At 37.7% G+C, this 22,829-nt stretch overlaps 2 pseudogenes; both read right to left on the bottom strand.

Annotated features, from left to right (window-relative positions):
* Nucleotides 1–2,017: 2,017 nt before the first annotated feature.
* Nucleotides 2,018–2,132, bottom strand: LOC129888077 (5S ribosomal RNA; annotated as a pseudogene).
* A 12,610-nt stretch (nucleotides 2,133–14,742) lies between these two features.
* Nucleotides 14,743–14,857, bottom strand: LOC129888078 (5S ribosomal RNA; annotated as a pseudogene).
* Between the last annotated feature and the right edge of the window lie 7,972 nt (nucleotides 14,858–22,829).

Consider the following 22,829-nt stretch of genomic DNA (forward strand, 5'->3'; position numbering starts at 1 on the left):
AAACGTCGAGCATTTCTACGACATTCTTAAACTTAAAGCAGAATACAAGGGGTGTAATACACTATATAACAATACCATAAACTTCAAATTGAAAGGAAACACCTTACCTTTCCCAAAATTGGCCAAAACTCGCCAAAGCTATCAAAACGTGAATTCTGGACAGCCTACTGTCTTGTATTGTCGCTTAGTTTCGAAGGGGTAATTGAAGGAAACAGGATTTTTGTCCTTAATAAAAGTTATAGAAATGTGTCTTAGGGTCGCATAGAATTTCGAAATAACCCTACAACAATTTTGTACAAAACGATATGCCCAAAATACCAACAGCAGCCCTTGTAGAATTTCTAAAATGAATTCTGGGCAGCAGCTCCCCCATTCTTCACCACCCTTTTTAGAGCAGAGAAAAGAAAAAGTGGGTTTTATAGTCTAAATGAAAGTTATATCCCTATGAAATAGCTTTCGAAAATATCTTGAATCACTTGAAATGAAGCCTTACACAAGGAGTTATACTTGTATTACTAGCAGCAGTTTAATTTAAAAATGGGTCTGTTCCCTAGCGTTTTCTCTTTAAGCTTCTCTTAGTTTTCCAAGTGTAGAACTGAAAATATGGTTCCGTAGGCATCGTAATATACATATATACACCTCCATGTAGTTGAGGAACACCATAGGTAATTAATTGACGGAAAAACAATTGGAGACTTACCTCTTTCTAGGTGCTGTCGTAGCTCCTCTCTTCTCCCTCTTAACTTTTCTCTCAATTTTTAAGTGTAGCAAAGGATGAACAATGAAGTTACTAGTAATCCATACATATATATATAACTTTTTGGAGAGTGACACGTGGCAGCCCCTAAGTGTGACATGTGTTACACCCTTAGGCAGCCACGTCACCTATGCAACCAATCACATGCTGCCACGTGGCGATGTGGGACCCACCTCAAGTAGGTGTGTCACCTACTTGGTCAAAGTAGGTGAATCACCTACTTAGTCAAGTAGGTGAATCACCTGCTTGCTTCCGAGTAGGTGCTACGCTTCCTTCTGCCTCTCCCGTGGCTTCGTAATCTTATCCTACTTTAGGAGCCTATGTAATCCTTGCTACGTAAGCTCAATATGTAATCCAGTGGCTTAGTTATGTAAGTCATCTAATTTGGTAGCTTACATAAGTAAGTCAAGTCCTATGACTTGTTATTTTGGCCTCCAATTTATTTTAAATCCTTATAGACCTATTTCCAACCTTCACTCTTAAGGGGCATCATGTCCTCCCTTCCTTAGAGTTATTTACTCATGTTATAGATAATCTGGGTCATGGGACAACTTTCAAGAAGCTTAAGAAGATGTTCTGAAGCATAAAGGTACGGGGTATAACATCCTTCCCCCCTTTAGAATATTCATCCTCGAATGTAAACCAAAAACTTCCTCCGGACCTTATACCGATTATATGGAGAGGTCCTCTATCCCATTGCCATAACATATACTTTGATTGAGCAATCAATATCAGAGTTCCAAAGGTTAGGATTACCTGTAGGCATAGGGAATAGGTGATATTCTTTTTCTTTTCTTTTTTCCAGTTCTCTTACCACACATCATATTGCACCCTTTACACGAACATGTGTAGGAGCTTAAAGTAGCTCAGAAGATGCCTTAGCATCGCCATACTAGTCTGCACGTAAACTTGTATCATTTCTTATTTCCTTCATCTGATGTTATGGCTCCACTATAGCTTTTGTCCTTAGTACTGATTGTACCTTAAAGGTTTTGCTTCAAACCATCTTATACCTTCCCTTAATGTATTCGAGTATGGCAGTTACATGGCTACTACCGACTTCTTTTATCAAGTAATCACCCAGTTTTACTCTTGGCATACCTCCATTCATAGGTTGCATCAATTCTTTTGCAAAGCTACATCCCCTATCCCAAAGGGTCTTATCATCTTTCATGGTGGAATCACATATACACAATACTTCTTTATACCACAATGCCATGCAAGGACAACGTATACATACATCCATATCATCTCATGTCACGGCCGCATAGGGCTTCCCAGGAGGTTACCCATCCTAGTACTACTCTCGCCCAAGTACGCTTAACTTTAGAGTTCTGATGGGATCCGGTGCGTTAGTGCTGGTATGATTGCATCCTGCCCCGTGGGGTGCATAGCTACCGAAGAGGACGATGACCCAACAACTGATCCGATAGGCCAAGCTGCACCTCCCAAGTTACCCCTATATCCTCATTTCATGGACCACATCCTATCTTTAGTCACTTTCTCACTAGGCTCTACTTATTTTCATAACGATCCTTGTTATATTCACATCACATCCTGTTCGTATTCTATCCCATAGTATAACACTTTTTAACCTTTTTTCACGATCCTTACTATGGGTTACTTACCCTTCTTAGTTAGTCTTATCCCTGTGTATCAATTCCATCGGTGCCTCAATTTATTGTTTTATCTAGAACTACCGGTCTTCTCTACATTATTTTCCTAGGGTCACAAGTTTTTTCCAACTTTTGATTATCATATCAATACCGACCTCCTAATTTCTATTGCAATCAATTCAGCAATTAACTTATTCCTCGAGGTCATCCATACTTGTAGTTTAGTCAAATCTCATTCTTATTATGGACCAGGCATACTATAATCCTGTATAATCCTAGGAAAATTTGGGTAGAGTTTCCTCTATATTTCTTATTATCTCAACACCTGCACGCAGAAAATACCAACAATGCCTCACAAGGCACACAAATATATATTCGTATCAAATCATATCATAGCCACCCAGGGCACACAAATATATTCATATTATCTCATATCGCATCCACACAGGGCATACATATATATTCATATCATCTCATAATGCATCCACACAGGGCACCCACATTAGCAGTATGGACATGGACTTACCTCATATGTCCCCTCGAACTGCACCTGTTGCACTTTCCTGTATAATTTTCCTTTCATTTTTCAACTTTATACATCAATTGTATTGAAACACCTTACCTGACATAGGTCCTTCGTGCCTTTGCTTACCTGCGTGGTTCGTAACATCCAATATTATCAGTTACTTTCTTCTATCGGCGTTGTCCTCCTGCTAAAATCGCAGGTTAGTATGAAGAATTTCATTTTCTATGGCTCGGCTCTATCGCACGATCTTAGATATGAAAGAAATTAAAATCCTAAATATCTTGTAGCCTCCTGTCTATAGATGTGGTGCATAACACACCGATAAACAAGACTCTACTAGACACGGTCTGTAGACATTCCAAGGATGAATTGCTTTGATACCACTTTTGTCACAACCCAACCTAGTAGGCCGCGACTGGGGTCCGACCTGGACCCTTTTATGTCTATTTATCAGCTACAATTAAGTTGAACCGTGTGGGATGTGATACTATACACAAAAACCTCAATAGTTTAAAACCTTTTCATGTACCTTTAGCCTCTTTCATTCGTATTATATCATGAAAGGGCACGCGCCGACAAGCCTGCCATAACATAAAAACATTTACAACATGCCACATAGGCACAGTCGAAACAAACTTATAAACAACCCACATCCATATGTCTACATACCTCTAGGAATAGTAACAGCAATATGGCGGGACAGGGACCTCGTCGTACCCCTGAATGTACAAATATATACATTAAGTGACCAGTATCAAAAATTAGGCTCCAGAACAGTGAAGCCCTTCCAACATAGCTGAGAGGAACTCCTAAGCTGATGGATCTCCAGAATGAACATCTGCATCTGTAGGCATGAAACGCAGCCCCCCGAGAAAAAGGGGGTCAGTATGATATATGTACTGAGTATATAAAGCATAACGCATCATAACTAAGAGAACAACTGAAATAGGGATGCAGGGGACCAGTATAACAGTTAATAAGGCACTATACATGCATCTTATAACATAAGGGCATGTACACCATCTTCATATACTGTATCCGGCCCGCTAGGGGACTCAGTGTTACCATGTCATCGCATACGGCATCATGTCATATGTTACAATTATATTATTATGTTTTCACATGCATGCCTATCTATCATTACATATCATACCATACCCGGCCTAGTATGGGTCTCAGTGTTATAATCATATCATCACATACCGTACCAGTCCCATTAGGGGACTCGGTGTTATTATCATATCATTATATACCACACATGTCCCTTTAGGGGACTCGGTGTTATAATCATATCATCATATACTGTACCCGGCCCTTTAGGGGACTCGGTGTTATAATTATATCATCATATACCATACCCAGCCCATTAGGGGACTCGGTGTCATAATCATAATATATAGGTAGATCATTATCTGAGACTCACTAGGGTAATCATACTGAACTATCGTTTGTGGATCAGGAAAATAATTATCTCACGTGCCCTTTGAGTGCCACTAGGGCTATATTAAGTGAAGTCTCTGTAATTATAGACATATTTTAAGGTAATGCCAACCGGATTAAGTAAATCATAAACATTTGTCATCACAGAGTCCTTAGGAATAAGAGCTCTAAGTACCACTATTAATCGACATATAGACGGTTTAGGGAAGGTAGCTCAACTACGATGAGAGTTTTCTTGCCAAGGAGCGAATATGAGACATATAACGTATTCGGAGCTTAAGAATGGACTTACTCTAGAGTTTGTATCATGTATAGGTTTCTTTAAGACAGGTCAAAAGAAAGAAAGGGTAGGCCTCACCTGTTTGTCCCTTCCTATCCCAAAGAAGTTTGAGAGACAATAATTCACCTATCGTAGGCGTTCTAGTGTTTAGCAGTGGATAAGAATTAGGAGGTATGCTCAGGGCCTTATGAATAGGATTATCCCCACTTGCATACGTAGATATACATATTGCACTTCTATCAAGGATATGCCAAGAGAAGGGAAGGATAGCCTTACATACTCATCACTTCCTAACGTATGGAAGGCTTGAGAAGCCCTAGTTCAATTACTATAAGAGTGATTTCATCAAAGAGTACATAAGAACTGTGAATTACACTTGGAATTTAGAGTATATTTACCCTCAAGTTCATAACATTCACTATTTAACTTAAAGACATGCCGAAAGAAGGAAACGTTAGCTTTACATACACTACTTTTCAGCATATAGAAGACTTGAGGGATGGGAGCTTAACTACTTTAGGAGTTTTAACATTCAGAAGTGAGCACGAATTATGAATCATGAATAATGTTCAGAGGTCGTGAATATAATTACCCCAGGCTTCATATATATATATCATTTGTCACTTAAATCTAAGACATGACCAAAAGAAAAGAGAGACAAGCTTTACATACTTATGCCAAAAACATGCCAAAAGAAAGCTTCACATACCTTGTCTGAGTTATTTCTTATATTATTCGCCTCGTCGTCCTTTGAACCTATTAAATATGAAAGTAATACGAATATCAACCAGTCTTAACTTCCCAGCATCATAGGTTGCACCTTAGTATTAATGGAATCTATTTCCTCAGTCGTTTCCTCGACTAGTTCTTTAGTTTGCTAAGGCATTAGCGAAAATTGGGCAGCACCTCCCCTATAATGTGCCCCATCCAAATTTCCGATTAGGTCCCTAAGACCTACATCCAACCAACAACAACAACCTGTAGCATATGTTTAAGAAATTCACACCAACAATATACAACATAAACTCCAAACGACTTATTCAAAAATACGATAGCACAATAGGGCGTCTAGCCCTTATTTTGTAACGCCTTTAATTATACACAATGAGGGGTCTTGTGGCTTCAACCAGAAGCACCCTAACCCACATTACAACATATTTAGGCCCTGAAACAAAACATCACACCCCTGCAGCAGCACCTCACACGAACAACACTATACTTTGATGACAATTAAACTATAGCGATTCTAATTTAGTTTATTTCGAACGTCGAGCATTTCTACGACATTCTTAAACTTCCAGCAGAATACAAGGGGTGTAATACACCATATAACAACACCATAAACTTCAAATTTAAAGGAAATACCTTACCTTTCCCAAAATTGGCCAAAACTCGCCAAAGCTATCAAAACGTGAATTCTGGACAGCCTAGTGTCTTGTATTGTCGCTTAGTTTCGAAGGGGTAATTGAAGGAAACAGGATTTGTGTCCTCAATAAAAGTTATATACATGTGTATTAGGGTCTTATACAATTTTGAATTAAACCTACAATAATTTTTTACAAAATAATATGCCCAAAATACCAACAACAGTCCTTGTAGAATTTCTAAAACGAAATCTGGGAAGCAGCTCCCCCATGCTTCACCACCCTTTTTAGAGCAGAGAAAAGAAAAACTGGGTTTTAGAGTCTAAATGAAAGTTATATCCCTATGAAATAGATTTCCAAAACATCTTTAATCATTTGAAACGAAGCCTTACACAAGGAGTTATACTTGTATTACTAACAGCAGTTTAATTCAAAAACGGGTCTGTTCCCTAGCGTTTTCTCTTTACGCTTCTCTTAGTTTTCTAAGTGTAGACTTGAAAATATGGTTCTTTAGGAATTGTAATATACATATATACACCTCCACATAGTTGAGGAACACCGTAGATAATTAATTGACGGAAAAACAATTGGAGACTTACCTCCTTCTAGGTGCTGCCATAGCTCCTCTCTTCTCCCTCTTAACTTTTCTCTCAATTTTTAAGTGTAGCAAAGGATGAACAATGAAGTTCCTCGTCATCCATACATATATATATGCCTTTTTGGAGAGTGACACATGGCAGCCCCTAAGGGTGACACGAGTCACACCCTTAGGCAGCCACATCAACTCATGCAACCAATCACATGCTACCACGTGGCGATGTGGGACCTACCTCAAGTAGGTGTGTCACCTACTTGGTCCAAGTAGGTGCATTACCTACTTGCTTCCGAGTAGGTGCTACGCTTCCTTCCGCCTCTCCTGTGGGTTTGTAATCTCATTCTACTTTAGGAGCCTATGTAATCCTTGCTATGTAAGCTCAACATGTACTCCAGTGGCTTAGTTATGTAAGTCGTCCAAGTTGGTAGCTTACGTAAGTAAGTCGAGTCCTATGATTTGTTATTTTGTTCTCCAATTTATTTCAAATCCTTATAGACCTATTTCCAACCTTCACTCTTAAGGGGCGTCACGTCCTCCCTTCCTTAGAGTTATTTACTCATGTTATAGATAATCTGGGTCACTGGAAGACGTTCCAAAGCATAAAGGTACGGTGTATAACAAGAATATCATGAGCAACGATATACAAATAGATCATCATCTAGGACTCAACAGAGTAATCAAACTGAAGCATCATTTGAAAATCAAGAGAGTAATCATCTGAAGTACCTTTTTAATGTCATTATGAATTATACAAAATGTGAATTATACCGAAATTTGAGTTATACCCAAAATAGGATGGATGGAATCATACATATGTATCAAGATATAATAATATAAGTTCTGGGAATCAAGAACCTTTGCCTTCCTAGTATCTCTAAGAATAGGAGCTTCTTTGGAATTTATACATTCATCGTCCATTTGTTTTTCATATGGATCATGCCAAAAGAAAGAAGGGATAGCTTTACATACCTTTAGCGCCTATTTGCCAGAATACTTATACACTGTCCGTAGTGTGTCAACCTATATTAAAACGTTAAGCACTATGGTTAAGCTATGGAAAGGTATTAAACATACTTTATCGTTAGGCTTTTTCTAGATAATTGGACAACACCTCCCCTATATAGATCACTTCTCTCACATCCCAGTCAACTATACAACCATCAAGTAGCATTAACAATCACACGTTCAAATGCTATGTTAAGTCTAGTCAAGATAAGACTGAAGGACACTCTGAACAACCCACATAACATTCTAAACAGCCCCACATTCATTACATTTGATAACAATCCACATACGACTACCACATACTCAAGTTATTCTTAACGATCCATAGTTAAAACATTTTCATCTAAAAAACCCCATAACATGCTAACCAACATACAACACAACGTATAATCTTAATTATCATTAATATTTCAAGCTCAACAAGACCAACAACAACATATCAAAACATCCCTTAACCACAACATAAAGAGATGCCCGATAATCTTACGAACACCTACGAATACACCAAGCAAACCACCTATGTTTCTCATACAATATTTTCATCCAAATTCGTGATTTATACTAGCCTACACACGACCACAATATCATTCATTTATGCAAGAAAACCATGTTAATATCACCACAAGTTCTGCAACAGCCCACAAAACTAATTCAACCTCAACTTTAACTATTTAATTCATTTACTCTTATCACATAATTCATGATAACAACAACCAAAATACTATTTAAAATTAATTCATCAATTATAACTTCAATAGCCCCTTACACGGCTCAACAACACTTTAACATCAACATACATAATTCCATGTATTGAATTCATAGCTACAAATTTATAACAAGTCCAAATACCTACTAAAACGTGTAGAATATGATCAAATCTTACCTTAATAACTTGACGCCTTAATTTGCTAAATTTGGCAACTTCAATTGATAACCACCCTTGCTGCCCTCAAGGATAATTCACGTTACCATAGACTTTTCTTTGATTTAAAACACCATGGAAAATTATTTTAAATAAAGCTTGGTAAACTTGATTTGGCTCAGCCATAGCCGTGAGCATTTCTTTCTCTATCTCTAAGGTTTAATGTTGTGGAAAAGCTGAAATGAGGTTATTAGTCAGCAACTTTCCCTTTATATGCAGCACATAAGGGTGACACATGTCCAGCCCTTGACATGAGTCCAATTAACATCTAAGGGCCAATCAGACTTTGCCATATTTTTATGGGGACCACTTAAGGGTATAAATAAATTAATTAATCTTAATTAATTACTAATCCCCACTTAATTCCTTCCACAAGTTTGTAAGTAATTGCATCACCTACTTGCCCTTTCTATTTAAATGTAGTCCACTTATTCTGAGTAGGTGCATAACCTACTTGTTATTTTTCGTAGGTTAGCAATTAGCCTTACCTTAAGAACCTGTGTGATCCTTGATATTTAAGCTAGACGTGTACTCAAGTAGCTTAATTATGTAAGACATCCAAACTAGTAGCTTAAGCAAGTAGGTCGATTACTGTAACAAATTATTTGGCCTCGAACACCTTTCAAATCCTTCCAAACCTATTTCAAACAATCACTACTTCACATAGAACTAGTCTATTCAAGATACGGGGCATTACATCCTCCCTTCCTTAGGATCCTTTGGTAACTTCATAGATAACATGGATCACATGATAGCTTTAGAAATGCGTAAAAACATTCCAATGTACAAAAGTATGGGATAAAACATCCTTCCCCCCTTTAGAACATTCTTCTTCGAATGTTAACTAGCCTCATAAGGTCTTACCAGGATTCTGGGAAGTCTATGTAATAGTTATCATACATAGTTTTCTCATTAATCAATATAACAACTAATCAAATCATATGCAAGCCGACAAGGCTGCCATTACATATCAATATATCCATACACCATCGTATAGACATAGCTGAACAAAATTTATACACAACCCACACATATGTCTACAGACCTCTAAGAGTATTAACAACAGCATATGACAGGATAGGGCCCCGCCGTACCCCTGGATAACCAAATATATACATCAAAAGGATCAGTATCAAAAGTCTAGGCTCTAGGAAAATGGAGCACTCCAAAACAGTTGAGTGGAAATCCAAAGCTGGCGGACCCCCAAAATGAGTATTTACACCTACAGGCATGAAAAGAAGCCCCCCTTGAGGAAAGGGGTCAGTACAAGAAATGTACTGCGTATATAAAACATGAAATACAGTAAGAAAGATCATAACTGAAGTAGAGAGTCCAGGAGATAAGTATGATAATCAATAACTTACTATACCTGTGCCTTACGAAACAAATCATGCATATCATTATCATAGAATGTACCCGACCTATTATGGGACTCGATGCCATAATTTTATAACCAATATTATCGTATAATCATATACATATACCGTACCCAGTCCTCTAGTAAGAGACTTAGTGAATAAAGTCATGCGCACATATATCATACCCGACCCATTATAGGACTCAATACCGTAACCATATCATTGCATCATCATATCATCATATAGCTTACCCGGCCTCCTAGTGAGGGACTTGGTGGAAGATGTAATAAAGTTGTACACGATAACATACCCGGCCCATCATGGGACTTAGTGAAAGATGTAATAACAATATGCATAAGTAGAATTATCATGACCCAACCTCGTAGGCCGCGACTGAGGTCCGACCTGGACCCTCTTATGCGTATTTATCAGCTACACTTAAGTTGAACAGTGTGTTATGAGATACTATACAAAAAAACTCAATAGTTTAAAACTTTTTCATGTAATTGTAGCCTCTTTCATTCGTATCATATCATGAAAGGGCACGTGCCGATGAAGCTGCCATAACATAAAAACATTTACAACATACCGCATAGGCACAGTCGAAACAAACTTATAAAAAATCCACATCTATATGTTTACAGACCTCTAGGAATAGTAATAACAATATATGGCGGGACAGGGCCCCCGCTGTACCCCTGAATGTATAAATAAATATATTAAGTAACCAGTATAAAAAATTAGGCTCTAGAATAGTAAAGCCCTTCCGACATAGCTGAGAGGAACTCCTAAGCTGATGGATCTCCAGAATGAACATCTGTACCTGCGGGCATGAAACGCAGTTCCCCAAGAAAAAGGGGGTCAGTACGATATATGTACTGATTATATAAAGCATAACACATCATAACTGAGAGAACAACTGAAATAGGGATGTAGGGGACCAGTATAACAATTAATAAGGCACTATACCTGCATCTTATAACATAAGGGCACGTACACCATCTTCATATACTGTATCTGGCCCGCTAGGGGACTCAGTGTTACCATGTTATCGCAGATGGCATCGTGTCATATGTTATAATTATATTATTATGTTTTCACATACATGCCTATCTATCAATACATATCATATCATACCCATCCCAGTATGGGTCTCGGTATTATAATCATATCATCACATACCATACCCGGCCCATTAGGGGACTTGTTGTTATCATCATATCATCATATACCATACCCGTCCCTTTAGGGGACTCGGTGTCATAATAATCATATATAGGTAGATAATTATCTGAGACTCACTAGGGTAATCATAATGAACTATCATTCGTGGATAAGGATAATAATCATCTCAGGTGCCCTTTGAGTGCCACTAGGGCTATATTAAGTGAAGTCTCTGTAATTATAGACATATTTTAAGGTAATGCCAACTGGCTTAAGGAAATCATAAACATTTGTCATCACAGTGTCCTTAGGAACAGGAGCTCTAAGTCCCACTATTAATCGACATATAGACGGTTCAGGGAAGGTAGCTCAACTATGATGAGAGTTTTCCTGCCAAGGAGCGAATATGAGACATATAACGTATTCGGAGCTTAAGAATAGACTTACTCTAGAGTTCGTATCATGTATCAGTTTCTTTAAGACAGGTCAAAAGAAAGAAATGGTAGGCCTCACCTGTTTGTCCCTTTCTATCCCAAAGTAGTTTGAGAGACAATAATTCACCTATCGTAGGCGTCCTAGTGTTCAGTAGTGGATAAGAATTAGGAGGTATGCTCGGGGCCTTATGAATGGGATTATCCTCACTTGCATATGCAGATTTACATATTGCACTTCTATCAAGGATATGCTAAGAGAAGGGAAGGATAGCCTTACATACTCATCACTTCCTAACGTATGGAAGGCTTGAGAAGCCCTAGTTCAATTACTTTAAAAGTGATTTCATCAAAGAGTACATAAGAACTGTGAATTACACTTGGCATTTAGAGTAACTTTACCATCAAGTTCATAACATTCACTATTTAATTTGAAGACATGCCGAAAGAAGGAAATGTTAGCTTTACATACACTACTTTTCAGCATATAGAAGACTTGAAGGATGGGAGCTTAACTACTTTAGGAGTTTTAACATTCAGAAGTGAGCACGAATTATGAATCATGAATAATGTTCAGAGGTCGTGAATATAATTACCCCAGGCTTCATATATATATCATTTGTCACTTAAATCTAAGACATGCCCAAAAGAAAAGAGAGATAGGCTTTACATACTTATGCCAAAAATATGCCAAAAGAAAATTTCACATACCTTGTCTGAGTTATTCCTTATCCTGTTCTCCTCATCGTCCTTTGAACCTTTTCAACATGAAACTAATACGAATATCAACCACTCTTAACTTCCCAGCATCATAGGTTGCACCTTAGTATTAATGGAATCTATTTCCTTAGTCGTTTCCTCGACTAGTTCTTTAGTTTGCTAAGGCGTTAATGAAAATTGGGCAGCACCTCCCCTATAATATGCCCTATCCGAATTTATGATTAGGTCTCTAAGACCTACATCTAACCAAGAACAATAAACTGTAGCATATTTTTAAGAAATTCACACCAACAATAAACAACATAAACTCCAAATGACTTATTCAAAAATACGATAGCACAATAGGGTGTCTAGCCCTTATTTTGTAACGCCTTTAATTATATGCAATGAGGGGTCATGTGGCTTCAACCAGAAGCACTCTAACCCACATTACAACATATTTAGGCCCTGAAGCAACACATCACACCCCTGCAGCATTACCTCACACAAACAACACTATACTTCGACGACAATTTAACTATATCAATTCCAATTTAGTTTATTTCAAACGTCGAGCATTTCTACGACATTCTTAAACTTAAAGCAGAATACAAGGGGTGTAATACACTATATAACAATACCATAAACTTCAAATTGAAAGGAAAGACCTTACCTTTCCCAAAATTGGCCAAAACTCGCCAAAGCTATCAAAACGTGAATTCTGGACAGCCTACTGTCTTGTATTGTCGCTTAGTTTCGAAGGGGTAATTGAAGGAAACAAGATTTTTGTCCTCAATAAAAGTTATAGAAATGTGTCTTAGGGTTGCATAGAATTTTGAAATAACCCTACAATAATTTTGTACAAAACGATATGCCCAAAATACCAACAACAGCCCTTATAGAATTTCTAAAATGAAATCTGGGCAGCAGCTCCCCCATTCTTCACCACCCTTTTTAGAGCAGAGAAAAGAAAAAGTGGGTTTTATAGTCTAAATGAAAGTTATATCCCTATGAAATAGATTTCGAAAATATCTTGAATCACTTGAAATGAAGACTTACACAAGGAGTTATACTTGTATCACTAACAGCAGTTTAATTCAAAAACGGGTATGTTCCCTAGCGTTTTCTCTTTAAGCTTCTCTTAGTTTTCCAAGTGTAGAACTGAAAATATGGTTCCGTAGGCATCGTAATATACATATATACACCTCCACATAGTTGAGGAACACCGTAGATAATTAATTGATGGAAAAACAATTGGAGACTTACCTCTTTCTAGGTGCTGTCGTAGCTCCTCTCTTCTCCCTCTTAACTTTTCTCTCAATTTTTAAGTGTATCAAAGGATGAAAAATGAAGTTCCTAATAATCCATACATATATATATAACTTTTTGGAGAGTGACACGTGGCAGCCCCTAAGTGTAACACGTGTTACACCCTTAGGCAGCCACATCACCTATGCAACCAATCACATGCTGCCACGTGGTGATGTGGGACCCACCTTAAGTAGGTGTGTCACCTACTTGGTCAAAGTAGGTGAATCACCTACTTAGTCAAAGTAGGTGAATCACCTGCTTGCTTCCAAGTAGGTGCTACGCTTCCTTCTGCCTCTCCCGTGGGTTCGTAATCTTATCCTACTTTAGAAGCCTATGTAATCCTTGCTACGTAAGCTCAACATGTAATCCAGTGGCTTAGTTATGTAAGTCATCTAATTTGGTAGCTTAGATAAGTAAGTCAAGTCCTACAACTTGTTATTTTGGCCTCCAATTCATTTTAAATCCTTATAGACCTATTTCCAACCTTCACTCTTAAGGGGCATCATGTCCTCCCTTCCTTAGAGTTATTTACTCATGTTATAGATAATCTGGGTCATGGGACAACTTTCAAGAAGCTTAAGAAGACGTTCTGAAGCATAAAGGTACGGGGTATAACATCCTTCCCCCCTTTAGAACATTCATCCTCGAATGTAAACCAAAAACATCCTCCGGACCTTATACCGATTATATGGAGAGGTCCTCTATCCCATTGCCATAACATATACTTTCATTAAGCAATGAATATCAGAGTTCCAAAGGTTAGGATTACCTATAGGCATAGGGAATAGGTGATATTTATTTTTCATTTCTTTTTTCCAGTTCTCTTACCACATATCATATTGCACCCTTTACACGAACATGTGTAGGAGCTTAAAGTAGCTCAGAAGATACCTTAGCATCGCCATACTAGTCTGCACGTAAACTTGTATCATTTCTTACTTCCTTCATCTGATGTTATGGCTCCACTATAGCTTTTGTCCTTAGTACTGATTGTACCTTAAAGGTTTTGCTTCAAACCATCTTATACCTTCCCTTAATGTATTCGAGTATGGCAGTTACATGGCTACTACCGACTTCTTTTATCAAGTAATCACCCAGTTTTACTCTTGGCATACCTCCATTCATAGGTTGCATCAATTCTTTTGCAAAGCTACATCTCCTATCCCAAAGGGTCTTATCATCTTTCATGGTGGAATCACATATACACAATACTTCTTTATACCATAATGCCATGCAAGGACAACATATACATACATCCATATCATCTCATGTCACGGCCGCATAGGGCTTCCCAGGAGGTTACCCATCCTAGTACCACTCTCGCCCAAGTACGCTTAACTTTGGAGTTCTGATGGGATCCGGTGCGTTAGTGCTGGTATGATTGCATCCTGCCCCGTGGGGTGCATAGCTATCGAAGAAGACGATGACCCAACAACTGATCCGGTAGGCCAAGCTGCACCTCCCAAGTTACCCCTATATCATCATTTCATGGACCACATCCTATCTTTATCCACTTTCTCACTAGGCGCTACTTATTTTCATAACGATCCTCGTTATATTCACATCACATCCTGTTCGTATTCTATCCCATAGTATAATACTTTTTAACCTTTTTTCACGATCCTTACTATGGGTTACTTACCCTTCTTAGTTAGTCTTATCCCCGTGTATCAATTCCGTCGGTGCCTCAATTTATTATTTTATCTAGAACTACCGGTCTTCTCTACATTATTTTCCTAGGGTCACAAGTTTTTTCCAACTTTTGATTATTATATCAATACCGACCTCCTAATTTCTATTGCAATCAATTCAGCAATTAACTTATTCCTCGAGGTCATCCATACTTGTAGTTTAGTCAAATCTCATTCTTATTATGGACCAGGCATACTATAATCCTGTATAATCCTAGGAAAATTTGGGTAGAGTTTCCTCTGTATTTCTTATTATCTCAACACCTGCACGCAGAAAATACCAACAATGCCTCACAAGGCACACAAATATATATTCGTATCAAATCATATCATAGCCACCCAGGGCACACAAATATATTCATATTATCTCATATCGCATCCACACAGGGCATACATATATATTCATATCATCTCATAATGCATCCACACAGGGCACCCACATTAGCAGTATGGACATGGACTTACCTCATATGTCCCCTCGAACTGCACCTGTTGCACTTTCCTGTATAATTTTCCTTTCATTTTTCAACTTTATACATCAATTGTATTGAAACACCTTACCTGACATAGGTCCTTCGTGCCTTTGCTTACCTGCGTGGTTCGTAACATCCAATATTATCAGTTACTTTCTTCTATCGGCGTTGTCCTCCTGCTAAAATCGCAGGTTAGTATGAAGAATTTCATTTCCTATGGCTCGGCTATATCGCACGATCTTAGATATGAAAGAAATTAAAATCCTAAATATCTTGTAGCCTCCTGTCTATAGATGTGGTGCATAACACACCGATAAACAAGACTCTACTAGACACGGTCTGTAGACATTCCAAGGATGAATTGCTCTGATACCACTTTTGCCACGACCCAACCTAGTAGGCCGCGACTGGGGTCCGACCTGGACCCTTTTATGCCTATTTATCAGCTACAATTAAGTTGAACTGTGTGGGATGTGATACTATACACAAAAACCTCAATAGTTTAAAACCTTTTCACGTACCTTTAGCCTCTTTCATTCGTATTATATCATGAAAGGGCACACGCCGACAAGGCTGCCATAACATAAAAACATTTACAACATGCCACATAGGCACAGTCGAAACAAACTTATAAACAACCCACATCCATATGTCTACATACCTCTAGGAATAGTAACAACAACATATGGCGGGACAGGGCCCTCGTCGTACCCCTGAATGTACAAATATATACATTAAGTGACCAGTATCAAAAATTAGGCTCCAGAACAGTGAAGCCCTTCCAACATAGCTGAGAGGAACTCCTAAGTTGATGGATCTCCAGAATGAACATCTGCATCTGTAGGCATGAAACGCAGCCCCCCGAGAAAAGGGGGGTCAGTATGATATATGTACTGAGTATATAAAGCATAACGCATCATAACTAAGAGAACAACTTAAATAGGGATGCAGGGGACCAGTATAACAGTTAATAAGGCACTATACATGCATCTTATAACATAAAGGCATGTACACCATCTTCATATACTGTATCCGGCCCGCTAGGGGACTCGGTGTTACCATGTCATCGCATACGGCATCGTGTCATATGTTACAATTATATTATTATGTTTTCACATGCATGCCTATCTATCATTACATATCATACCATACCCGGCCTAGTATGGGTCTCAGTGTTATAATCATATCATCACATACCGTACTAGGCCCATTAGGGGACTCGGTGTTATTATCATATCATTATATACCACACCTGTCCCTTTAGGGGACTCGGTGTTATAATCATATCATCATATACTATACCCGGCCCTTTAGGGGACTCGGTGTTATAATTATATCATCATATACCGTACCCAGCCCATTAGGGGACTCGGTGTCATAATCATAATATATAGGTACATCATTATCTGAGACTCACTAGGGTAATCATACTGAACTATCGTTTGTGGATCAGGATAATAATTATCTCACGTGCCCTTTGAGTGCCACTAGGGCTATATTAAGTGAAGTCTCAGTAATTATAGACATATTTTAAGGTAATGCCAACCGGATTAAGTAAATCATAAACATTTGTCATCACAGAGTCCTTAGGAATAGGAGCTCTAAGTCCCACTATTAATCGACATATAGATGGTTCAGGGAAGGTAGCTCAACTACGATGAGAGTTTTCTTGCCAAGGAGCGAATATGAGACATATAACGTATTCGGAGCTTAAGAATGGACTAACTCTAGAGTTTGTATCATGTATAGGTTTTTTTAAGACAGGTCAAAAGAAAGAAAGGGTAGGCCTCACCTGTTTGTCCCTTCCTATCCCAAAGAAGTTTGAGAGACAATAATTCACCTATCGTAGGCGTTCTAGTGTTTAGCAGTGGATAAGAATTAGGAGGTATGCTTGGGGCCTTATGAATGGGATTATCCCCACTTGCATACGTAGATATATATATTGCACTTCTATCAAGGATATGCCAAGAGAAGGGAAGGATAGCCTTACATACTCATCACTTCCTAACGTATGGAAGGCTTGAGAAGCCCTAGTTCAATTACTGTAAGAGTGATTTCATCAAAGAGTACATAAGAACTGTGAATTACACTTGGAATTTAGAGTATATTTACCCTCAAGTTCATAACATTCACTATTTAAATTAAATACATGCCGAAAGAAGGAAACGTTAGCTTTACATACACTACTTTTCAGCATATAGAAGACTTGAGGGATGGGAGCTCAACTACTTTAGGAGTTTTAACATTCAGAAGTGAGCACGAATTATGAATCATGAATAATGTTCAGAGGTCGTGAATATAATTACCCCAGGCTTCATATATATATATCATTTGTCACTTAAATCTAAGACATGACCAAAAGAAAAGAGAGACAAGCTTTACATACTTATGCCAAAAACATGCCAAAAGAAAGCTTCACATACCTTGTCTAAGTTATTTCTTATATTATTCGCCTCGTCGTCCTTTGAACCTATTAAACATGAAAGTAATACGAATATCAACCAGTCTTAACTTCCGAGCATCATAGGTTGCACCTTAGTATTAATGGAATCTATTTCCTCAGTCGTTTCCTCGACTAGTTCTTTAGTTTGCTAAGGCATTAACGAAAATTGGGCAGCACCTCCCCTATAATGTGCCCCATCCAAATTTCCGATTAGGTCCCTAAGACCTACATCCAACCAACAACAACAACCTGTAGCATATGTTTAAGAAATTCACACCAACAATATACAACATAAACTCCAAATGACTTATTCAAAAATACGATAGCACAATAGGGTGTCTAGCCCTTATTTTGTAACGCCTTTAATTATACGCAATGAGGGGTCATGTGGCTTCAACCAGAAGCACCTTAACCCACATTACAACATATTTAGGCCCTGAAACAAAACATCACACCCCTGCAGCAGCACCTCACACGAACAACACTATACTTCGATGACAATTAAACTATAGCGATTCTAATTTAGTTTATTTCGAACGTCGAGCATTTCTACGACATTCTTAAACTTCCAGCAGAATACAAGGGGTGTAATACACCATATAACAACACCATAAACTTCAAATTTAAAGGAAATACCTTACCTTTCCCAAAATTGGCCAAAGCTCGCCAAAGCTATCAAAACGTGAATTCTGGACAGCCTAGTGTCTTGTATTGTCGCTTAGTTTCGAAGGGGTAAATGAAGGAAACAGGATTTGTGTCCCCAATAAAAGTTATATACATGTGTATTAGGGTCTTATACAATTTCGAATTAAACCTACAATAATTTTGTACAAAACAATATGCCCAAAATACCAACAACAGTCCTTGTAGAATTTCTAAAACAAAATCTGGGAAGCAGCTCCCGCATGCTTCACCACCCTTTTTAGAGCAGAGAAAAGAAAAACTGGGTTTTAGAGTCTAAATGAAATTTATATCCCTATGAAATATATTTCCAAAACATCTTGAATCATTTGAAACGAAGCCTTACACAAGGAGTTATACTTGTATTACTAACATCAGTTTAATTCAAAAACGGGTCTGTTCCCTAGCGTTTTCTCTTTAAGCTTCTCTTAGTTTTCCAAGTGTAGAACTGAAAATATGGTTCTTTAGGCATTGTAATATACATATATACACCGCCACATAGTTGAGGAACACCGTAGATAATTAATTGACGGAAAAACAATTGGAGACTTACCTCCTTCTAGGTGCTGCCATAGCTCCTCTCTTCTCCCTCTTAACTTTTCTCTCAATTTTTAAGTGTAGCAAAGGATTAACAATGAAGTTCCTAGTCATCCATACATATATATATGCCTTTTTGGAGAGTGACACATGGCAGCCCCTAAGGGTGACACGAGTCACACCCTAAGGCAGCCACATCACCTCATGCAACCAATCACATGCTACCACGTGACGATGTGGGATCTACCTCAAGTAGGTGTGTCACCTACTTGGTCCAAGTAGGTGCATCACCTACTTGCTTCCGAGTAGGTGCTACGCTTCCTTCCGCCTCTCCTGTGGGTTCGTAATCTCATTCTACTTTAGGAGCCTATGTAATCCTTGCTATGTAAGCTCAACATGTACTCCAGTGGCTTAGTTATGTAAGTCGTCCAAGTTGGTAGCTTACGTAAGTAAGTCGAGTCCTACGACTTGTTATTTTGTTCTCCAATTCATTTTAAATCATTATAGACCTATTTCCAACCTTCACTCTTAAGGGGCGTCACGTCCTCCCTTCCTTAGAGTTATTTACTCATGTTATAGATAATCTGGGTCACGGGAAGATGTTCCAAAGCATAAAGGTACGGTGTATAACAAGAATATCATGAGCAACGATATACAAATAGATCATCATCTAGGACTCAACAGAGTAATCAAACTGAAGCATCATTTGAAAATCAAGAGAGTAATCATCTGAAGTACCTTTTTAATGTCATTATGAATTATACAAAATGTGAATTATACCGAAATTTGAGTTATACCCAAAATAGGATGGATGGAATCATACATATGTATCAAGATATAATAATATAAGTTCTGGGAATCAAGAACCTTTGCCTTCCTAGTATCTCTAAGAATAGGAGCTTCTTTGGAATTTATACATTCATCGTCCATTTGTTTTTCATATGGATCATGCCAAAAGAAAGAAGGGATAGCTTTACATACCTTTAGCGCCTATTTGCCAGAATACTTATACACTGTCCGTAGTGTGTCAACCTATATTAAAACGTTAAGCACTATGGTTAAGCTATAGAAAGGTATTAAACATACTTTATCATTAGGTTATTTCTAGATAATTGGACAACACCTCCCCTATATAGATCACTTCTCTCACATCCCAGTCAACTATACAACCATCAAGTAGCATTAACAATCACACGTTCAAATGCTATGTTAAGTCTAGTCAAGATAAGACTGAAGGACACTCTGAACAACCCACATAACATTTTAAACAGCCCCACATTCATTACATTTGATAACAATCCACATACGACTACCACATACTCAAGTTATTCTTAACGATCCATAGTCAAAACATTTTCATCTAAAAAACCCCATAACAGCCCAACCAACATACAACACAACGTATAGTATTAATTATCATTAATCTTCCAAGATCAACAAGAAAAATAATAACATATCAAAACAGCCCCTAACCGCAATATAAAGAGATGCCCGATAATCTTACGAACACCTCCGAATATATCAAAAAAACTACCTATGTTTCTCATATGTTATCTCGTACAATATTTTCATCCAAATTCATAATTTATACCAGCCTACACATGACCACAACATCATTAAATCATATGCAAGAAAACCATGTTAATATCACCACAAGTTCTGCAACTGCCCACAAAATAAATTCAACCTCAACTTTAACCATTTAATTCCTTCACTCTCTTCACATAATTCATGATAACAACAACCAAAATACTACTTAAAATTAATTCATCAATTCCAACTACAATAGCACCCTTACATGGCTCAACAATATTTCAACATCAACATATATAATTCCATGTATTTAATTCATATCTACCAATTTATAAGAAGTCGAAATACCTACTAAAACATGTAGAATATGCTCAAATATTACCTTAATAACTTGACTCCTTAATTTGCTGAATTTGACAACTTCAATTGATAACCACCCATGCTATCCTCAAGGACTAATTCACATTACCATAGACTTTCCTTTGATTTAAAACACCATGGAAAATTAATTTGAACCAAGCTTGGTGAACTTGATTTGGCTCAGCCATAGCTGTGAGCATTTCTTTCTCTATCTCTATGGTTTAATATTATGGAGAAGATGAAATGAGGTTATTAGTTATCAATTTTTCCTTTATATTCAGCACATAAGGGTGACACATGTCCAACCCTTGACATGTTTCCCATTAACATCTAAGGGCCAACCAGACTGCTACATTTTTGTGGGTCTCACTTAGCCGTCTAATTAAGTTAATTAATCTTAATTAATTACTAATCCCCACTTAATTCCTGCCATAAGTTTGTAAGTAGTTGTATCACCTACTTGCCATTTCGATTTAAATGTAGTCTACTTATTCAAAGTAGGTGCATCACCTACTAGTTATTTTTAGTAAGTTAGCAATTAGTCTTACCTTAAGAAACTATGTGATCCTTGATACTTAAGTTAGACGTGTACTCAAGTTGCTTAATTATGTAAGACATCCAAACAGTAGCTTAAGCAAGTAGGTCGATTACTGTGACAAATTATTTGGCCTTGAACCCCTTTCAAATCCTTCCAAACATATTTCAAACCATCAGTACTTCACATAGAACTAGTCTATGAAAGATATAGGGCGATACATCCTCCCTTCCTTAGGATCTTTTGATAACGTCATAGATAACATGCATCACATGGTAGCTTTAGAAAATATTTAAAATGTTCCAATAGACAAAAATATGGGATATAACGCGACTGTTCTAAAGGGGGGAAAGATGTTTTATCCTGTACTTTTGTACATTGAAAAGTTTTTCAGCTTCTCTAAAGCTACCACGTGATCCACATTATCTATGAAGTTATCAAAGGATCCTAAGGAAGGGAGGATGTAACACCCCATATCTTGCATAGACTAGTTCTATGTGAAGTATTGATGGTTTGAAATTAATTTGGAAGGATTTGAAAGGGGTTCGATGCTAAATAATTTTTCACAGTAATCGACCTACTTGCTTAAGCTACTGGTTTAGATGTCTTACATAATTAGCTACTTGAGTATACGTCTAGCTTAAATAGCAAGGACCACACAGGTTCTTAAGGTAAGACTAATTGCTAACCTACTAAAAAGAACAAGTAGGTAATGCACCTACTTAGAATGTGTGGACGACATTTAAATGGAAAAGGCAAGTAGGTGATGCAGCTACTTACGAACTTGTGGCAGGAATTAAGTAGGTGATGCAACTACTTACGAACTTGTGGCAGGAATTAAGGAGGTGATGCACCTACTTTCTTAACGTAATGGACAAGATTATTTTGGGATGCGAGATTGAGATTTTTATTCCCAATTTTAATTAAAACATGAATTGATTAAAGATTTTATTTGGTCTAAATTATTAAGTGGGGATTAGGGATTAATTGAGATTAATTAAGCTAATTAGACCACTAAGTGGGTACCACCAAGGCACGTGATAGGAGCTGATTAGTGTGTGGATTTTGGAGGGACACATGTCAACCACATGGACAACACGTATACATA

This window comes from Solanum dulcamara, chromosome 4 (genome assembly GCF_947179165.1).
Source record: "Solanum dulcamara chromosome 4, daSolDulc1.2, whole genome shotgun sequence".
In the NCBI taxonomy this organism is placed as follows: Eukaryota; Viridiplantae; Streptophyta; class Magnoliopsida; order Solanales; family Solanaceae; genus Solanum; species Solanum dulcamara.